The sequence below is a fragment of the Phalaenopsis equestris genome, unplaced genomic scaffold (genome assembly GCF_001263595.1).
Source record: "Phalaenopsis equestris unplaced genomic scaffold, ASM126359v1 Scaffold000359, whole genome shotgun sequence".
Taxonomy (NCBI): domain Eukaryota; kingdom Viridiplantae; phylum Streptophyta; class Magnoliopsida; order Asparagales; family Orchidaceae; genus Phalaenopsis; species Phalaenopsis equestris.
This window is the reverse complement of record NW_018164801.1, coordinates 972,505-980,683: the sequence shown is the minus strand read 5'-3', so window position 1 is coordinate 980,683 and position 8,179 is coordinate 972,505. Positions and strand designations below refer to the sequence as shown.

At 36.0% G+C, this 8,179-nt stretch overlaps 1 pseudogene; it reads left to right on the top strand.

The window, feature by feature from the left end:
* The first annotated feature begins 463 nt into the window (after positions 1-463).
* LOC110026230 lies at positions 464-1,582 on the top strand (annotated as a pseudogene).
* Positions 1,583-8,179: the final 6,597 nt, after the last annotated feature.

Genomic DNA, 8,179 nt, shown 5'->3' with positions numbered 1-8,179 from the left:
ACTGGCTGTCGGTCGACTGTTGGTTCTTCAGTCAGTCGACTTTATGAGTACCTAGCATTTCGTTGGAGGAATACTCTTTGATTTGTCCATTTTGATATGACCTATTAAATTGTCACGAGATTTGTACCGGGCATTTTTCATGTGTATGGTAATCGATGTGTACCGCTTTTCGGTCCCATGATATGACATGTTCATTGAGTGCATTTGTTCATTTACAATCCTAGATGTGATGGAAATTTGGCTTAGTCGAGCCAAATTGCACTCCAACAAGCTAAGTCGAACAAGCTCAGGTTTGCCGAACAAGCTCAAGTTTGCCGCTCGATAAACTAGACTCACAAATCGTTTAACGAGTTGAACTCAAGCAAGTTTGGTTGACTTATACCCTAGCTAAAAGGCAGAGGACATCACCATAAAAAACCAAGGGGAGGATAAAAACATATTAATAATTATAATAAGAAAAAAAAAAAGAGCGGAGAAAAATAAATGGAAAGGGTAAGAGGTAGAGGACGAAAGCAATAAGTTTGGCTTAGAAGATGGGGGATTAGAAGAAGAGACAATGAAGAAGAGTTCAAGTCTCCACCTTTCCTGAAAGGAGACAATCAGGAAGGAGAAGGCGACGCCTTCTCTATCCTTTATTCCGAAATCGATCGATCGAACAAGGCATACCCCCCGATCTTCATCCCAGCATCCTTAGCAACGATGATGAGGAAGGGCCGTTCGCCGGCTGCCGGAGTTGCGCGTCTGGCCGGTGCACCGCCGCCGCCTCCCAAGGAGATTCGTTTCCGGGCCCGAGAGGTCCGTTTCGCCCCCGAGATCCGCGATCCAGTGAAGAAGACGAGGGTTTGGCTCGGCACCTTTGACTCTGCAGAGGACGCAGCCCGCGCTTATGATGTGGCCGCTCGCGAACTCCGCGGTCCTAAAGCTAAGACTAACTTCCCGCCTCTCATCGCCGGCAGTGTACCGTTTTACCCGGCGCCGGCTCCGACGCCGGCGCCGCCGCGTCCCAACGTCAAGCGGTATGAGCAGTACAGTGGAGTCCTTCAGCGGCCCTCGTATCTCCATCCCTCGCCCGCCGTCGATCCGGCCGCCGGCGAATCCGGGGCCGTTACGTGTTTTGACCGGCGAAGAAGACTGCCACAGCGACTGCGGTTCCTCCTCTTCCGTCGTTGACGATGGAGATGTGGCGTCGGATTACCGGAAACCGCTTCCGTTCGATCTCAACCTGCTACCGCCTCTGAGTGATGATCTGCAGAGCACCGTTCTTCGTCTTTGAGGAAGGATCTGAAGAAAAAGCTGAAAAACATGAAATTTGGTTCTCTTCTTCATCGTTCTTCTACTTCTCTTTACTTACACTTATTTTAATTTGGTTATCTCTATGATTCAGTTCCTTGATCGAGATTTGTGTTCGGATCAGTTCAGATTTGAAGCTTTATATTTTATTCTATTTGATGTTCCGTTTCTCCTCTACAGATCTTATCCTGTAAAAAAAGTAATATCTTTCTAATTGAATGAGATATACTACCTGATCTAATTCGAAGATCTCAACTTTGTTCAACAAAATCTCTCTTTTACTTATTTTGATTTACTTCGAGGATACAAGTTATCATTTTTATGGTATATTTTGCTTGGGTTGTTCATTTTGTAATACTCTGCAGTCTGCACTGCTTTGGAATTAACAGAAACTCATAGATCTTTGCTGATTGTATGCAGAAAACTGAGAGTTTGCGGATCTACCCAAACCCTGTGGGATTTTAGAAATATTTCTGCACTGTTGATTCTCTTATGTGTAGCATATCTTATGAGCTCATGAAGTTTATAGCTCTTGCTATTCATTGCAGTATTTTGATGCATTTTTTTTGTTAGAAAATGGATGAAATCTATGCAAATCACAAACGTGAGCAAAGTCTGAAAATATAAAAGAAATTTCGCGCACAAAAACACCGAACAATTGATCCTATGCTCCATCGCTGCCCTGCAGATTTCTCTATGGTTTGATCGTAGAGAACACAACCCTAATTCCTCTGAAACACCACAGAAATGGTACCCCTCTTTATGAAGCAAAGAAAAAAAAAAAAAAAAAGAAGATTTACGTACATGCCACCTCTATTTATTTACTCATCTACATCTAACACTTAAACTTCAAATTTATCTAACATATATATATATATATATATGTCACCTTACCTATACATGAAAAGCTGCATTTCACTTCTTTTAAAATCAAGATAGAGGTTTTTGAGAGGCATAAATGTAAAAAAACAAAGCTTAGGTGTTGAACATGTCAACACACGGGAATTGGGTGATGTGCCAGTAAATGCCGCTGAAGAAAACAAATTGGCAACAGAGAAGCACTGCAATCCTTGAAAAGTTTGAAACTTCTTTTGTTAGGTTTTGGGAAGGCAGATGAAGTTGTTTTGAAATTGTGCAAAACTTTCCATTGATCATTTGCAATGAATCTTGAAGGATTCTTCATTGTGGGATTGCATGACTTTTCCTTGAATAGTCTTTTAAAATTATTTTATTTATTTGCTTTCTTGTAAGGGTTCATTTGGTTGATAGAAGTTAAAATTTTTACTTCATTTGAAAGATTTTGATGGTATAAATGTAAAAAAAAGTGATGTTTAGATATGTAAATATATAAAAATTGGGTGGTATGTATCAAATTTAGTGGTTTTATAATTAGGTTGTGTGGTTAGAAAGCAATATGAATTTTTAGCTACACAAATGGTAGCATTATTTCATTCAAATGCAATGAATTGTTTTTTAAATATAAATGACAAAAATAAGAATATTTCCATTGTTTTATCCCCCTGCAGTAAAATGTGCAATAGGGTTAAATTTGTGTTCCACCTAAGAAATAATGCAGGCTTTGTATTCTTATTGTTGATATTTTGTGAGGTTTTTTTCTCTAATTTTGTAGATGATGAGGTGGGCTACACTAAAAAAAAAATTATAAAGACATTCATCAGAATTAAGAGACGTTTAATTGATAAGTATTGAATCCCGATTAGCAAAGCTTGAAAATTGTGTGGAGCTTCATATATTAAATCCGGGTTAATCTTAGGAAATTGTTAGAAGATTGGAACATTTACATGGATACCAAACAATTCTCATGTATTTACATATTTAACATCTAAAATTTTGATTTTTACATTTATAACACATCCTTTATATCACATCAAACAGTACCACTCTCATTAACTTTAAAAATGAAATACGTTTTTAAAGCAGGATAGGTAAAATGGTATAGATATAAATATTAATGTTTTGGTGGTAGATATGTAAATATATTGGTATTGTGTGGTGTGCATGTGAATGGTCCGTGGAGATTAGGGTGGTGTTAGATGAAATTGTGTGGTGGCAGATGAATGTGGCAAAGTTGAAGCCACATTTGCAGATGATTTCAGGCCACATTTCTTAAGAAATAAATGGAATATAGATTTCAAAATCAGATGCTTCTTTAAGAAGAAAATGAGAATCAATTGCTTAAGAGGAAAAAGTATTCTACGGGTAATTTACATACATATCACACAATTCTTAGGTATTTACATATCTAACACCTAAAATATGATATTTATATTTATAACACTTCGGTGTTAACATGTAAATTTCACTTTTAAGAAGTTAGTAATTGTGATATTTTTCATGTTCTCTCAAAAATTTGAGAGATATGTATGTAAATATTAAAGTTTAGGTGTTGGATATGTAAATATATAAAAATTGTGTGGTATGTCTGTAAATGACACTTAAATAATGATATGAAAATACACTATAGTAACTCTTGTTCTACCAAATAGTTCCTAAATCAGGTCACTGAGTTAATCAGAGATAAGGATATTTGTGCCATCCTCTTTTGGGTATAATTACTCTATAGTGTCCAGTTATGTATGTATTGCCCCTAATAATTGGAATAATTATGTACATAACACTCAAATCATTGCTATTGACAAAATCTAGCACTTATGTAATATATTTGAACTTCCAAACTAATGCATTTGGGTAAGCCGTGATCAAACCATTTAGAATTTGATAAAAATGAAAAATATGGGTTAGAAAATTTGAAAAATGGATGAAAGAGGATACTAAATTGGAAAATTTGAAAAATGGATGAAAGAGGATACTAAATTTGTAAATAGCAACGTTTTGGGTGCTATTTATGTAATTGTCATTCTTATGTGGATCAAAGTTCAAACTAGGCTTATAAATTACATGCTACAATGGGAACTATGGTTTTAGGGTTGAAAAATGGGGAGCTATAATGAAAGCCTTTATAACAAATAGAATTATTCAGTGGGTGTGGACTGATGAAAGTAGATGAAGCAATGTTGGATTTCTCATGTATTATTAAATAGGGATGGTTGGATGGTCGTAGGCTCAACTCAATTTTTATCGTAAGGGTGGCAATACAAAGTTCGTCAAACGTGATGAAATTCTCATAAATAGAATCAAGCCCATCAACTAGGTCGAATCAAATAAAGATTACAACAGGATTTTTCAGCTAAGTCATATAAGTTAGAATAAATTTGAAATAAAAGTATTCCATCAATGACACAAGTGTTGCAAAGACCACTTATACACATTTCTGACTATCATGAAAGCTTCCAACATTACATCAATGCCTTACACATTACCTATATATGCCTTGGCATTGTAGGATAGCTTGACTATCTTATTGGTGTCCTCATTCATGGAGTTGATTTGGAAGCAATGCAAGAGTTTTAATAAAATCTCAAAGTCTAAGGCTTGATCATGTTGGTTTATTTAGAAAATTTATCATATTATCGTGGACCAAATAGTCACAAAAGAATGGAGATTTTACTCTAGCAGACGACTAGAAGAGATAAATGAATACAAAAATGATTGAAACATCATGAAATACAAATTGATGATATGTATTGACCCACTCTGTCATTTTTATTCTGAAAAACCATGAGTTGAGTTGAGTAGGTTTAAGTTCAAAGCAAGGCAAGTAGTGTATTGTTGTCACCAATGTTGTAGCAATTAGGATGGGATTGGGTTGATTGTTGTTTTGGGTTGTCAAGATCATCAAATACTTTGTGTTGTGGTGATTCAAAACCCTGAGATATAAAACTAATTCATATTTCCTTGGACGTGATTGACTTCTTGGATGTTGTCTACTATGAAAACAAACTTAAAATTACCTTCTTTAACAATTTCTAGCCGAACCAACGAGATGGTGTAGATGCTAGAAGTTTATCTTGTACTGCAAACATTATAAATAGAGGCATTTACATACATATCAATCCATTTCCTTTGTATTAACATATCAAACGCCTACTCTCTGTTTTTTTTACAGTTATAACCGCCAAATCATTCATATCACATCCTAAATATCACTTTTTTAACTTTAAAAGGTGACATACACATTTTCATGCATATGTAAGTTGGCGTATGTGTAAAAGTTAAAATTTTGGAGTTAGATATGTAAATACAAAGAATGGAGTGGTATGTATGTAAATTTTCCATATAAACAATAATTAGATGATTTTAGAGGCATTCACTTACATGGCACACAATTCTTATGTATTTATATAGTTTACACCTATATTTTCTTATTTACACACATAGTACTCAAATATTTAATATCACATAAAAAATAGCGCTATTTTGACTTTCTAAAAGTGAAATCCACTTTTTCATGCATAGATTTAAAACACCGAAGTGCTAAGCATATAAATACGAAACATCAGGTGTGAAATATATAAATACATACGAATTGTGTGCTACGTAACGAGTTGCTTCATGCTATAGAGGTGGTGATTCCTATCGTCCCTATAATGAAAAATTATTCTGTCAAGATGATCGCACGTCCACACGGACTACCACTGGCCGCCATGTCGCTCACCCATGAGGTGTATGGTGACGTGACGTCCGGTGGTTGACCGTCCAAACGTGTGGTGTCCGAACGAAATATTATCTCCCCCATGACAACCATTTCTACCTAAGGAGCACTTTTTTTTTTTTTTTTTTGAAAGAAAACAAGAAAAAAATTAAGGAACATTACAGAGATCTACAAAATTATATTCAACATGCACAGAAACAACATACGTACAACTATTAGTATATCCAAACTGCATATTTGTTATTTTCAACACCAAAAATAATTTAGCTAAGGAGGTTCGTACAGGACTAGAAGTGTAAGAGCTCGAACTCTCACCCATCGAGATATTGTTTGTTTTGGACTAATGACGTCACGATTTTGTTCCAATGGTGTAACTAAGGGTATAAATGAGTCGAGTCATCTTCAAACCACCCTCAGCTTGAGCATGAGCTTAATTAATTAATCGAGCTCAAGCTCGAATTCGAGCTTAATTCTATGACTTGAGTCAGCTCATGAATCCCCTTCTTTATTATGAAAGAAAGAAAATGATATTAAATCAAGTTTTTTTAATTTATTTTTTCAATATTAATTCAAGTTATCATTGTAATAAAATGATAAATAAAATGAATAATTAAGAGACAAACAATAAGAAATCACTTGATATAAATATAAAATATCCTTTTTTTAACAATTTAATAATATAAAGATAAATCTTGAATTTTAATATATTTTAATTAATTATATTTTATATAAATTATTTTATAAATGAGCTGACTCAAGAGCTAACGACTTGAGGCGGGGTTGGCTTGATCAGTTTGTCTTATTAGTTCATCAAGCTCAGCTTACGAACCACTTATTAAGTCGAACCCGAACCGGCTCACGAGTAACTCAGTTACACCCCTAAATCTAACTCACCAAAAGATCGCTGATCTTGAGAATGATTCAGCACGGTCAAACTCAACTTTAGAGTTTCCGATAAAATTTTAACTTGTACACCATAAAACATCTCAATATTTAAGAATTCAACCTACATTCTAATTTAGGGTTTTCACATATTTAGCATAAACACATGTTAAGGTGAGGTCCAACCTTCATTGCACTAACAAAACTCCTCAAAATAGAGAGACCCGTCTTTTCGAGTCTGCAAAAGTCCACACCTTGGAGGAATTTTTTTGTAAAAACAAAACGTCAATTGGAAATTTCTACTTTTTGATAATAATCCACATTATTTGGATAACTGGAAAATTTAAAGGAGCATTTGTATACATACGCCGACTCAATTCTTATATATTTACAAATTTACACCTAAACTTTGATATTTAGATGCATAAAAATCAAATCTTTAACATCACATCAAAAACATCATTGTCAATTACTTTTTAGAAGTGGCATACGTCTTTTCATGCCTAAATTTATGACTCCTCGTTTTATTTAGGTCTGTCAGAAAAGCTCGTTGTTCACGAACATCTCGTGTTCAGCTCATTAAGCTTGAACTCTCATGATGTGCGAGGGCAGAGAGGACGTGTGGCTCGTGGCGTTTGATAAATCTATCTGCCACCTTCTAAAGGAATGTTTTTTATATGATATTAAGCAGATATTCATTGATAAGCTTATGGGAAAAATCGAGGTTGAACAGCTGAATTCAAATAAATCAAATTCTCTCAATACCTAAATACATTCATCAAATTAGATTGATTTTGAATAAAACTTTTAAGCAAATTTGTACCATGAAAATGTGTCATGACAAATCTCTGAGATATCTTGTAGATGACAAAGGAGGTGACGTGGCCCCATGGGGCGTATCAAAGATGACTCGAGACCGCATGCTCAGCTGACAAGCCCCACGTACATCAAACAGATAAGGGGAAGATTACCTTTGAAGAATTAATTTGACTAGGCCCACTCGGATGAGCCCGTCGCTTTCTAACCCGGTTAGACCAAGAAAGAAAAGCGGATCCTCCAGTTCTAGAATGGTTGATGTGAACCCTCAACAAGTTATCGCCCTTCCTCGTAGCCGCCCGAACTAACAACGACCATGATTAACCTCCTCCCAGCCTAACAGCCGCCCAACCTGACAAACCACCCGATCTCATACTTGCCCAATCTAATCGTAGCCCAGCCTCGCGGTCGCTCAACTTGATGGTAGAACGGGTATGATAACCCCTCAACAAGTTATCGCCCGTCCTCGTAGCCGCCCGAACTAACAACGATCATGATTAACCTCCTCCCAGCCTAACAGCCGCCCGACCTGACAAACCACCCGATCTCATACTTGCCCGATCTAATCGTAGCCCAGCCTCGTGGTCGCTCAACTTGATGGTAGAACGGGTATGATAA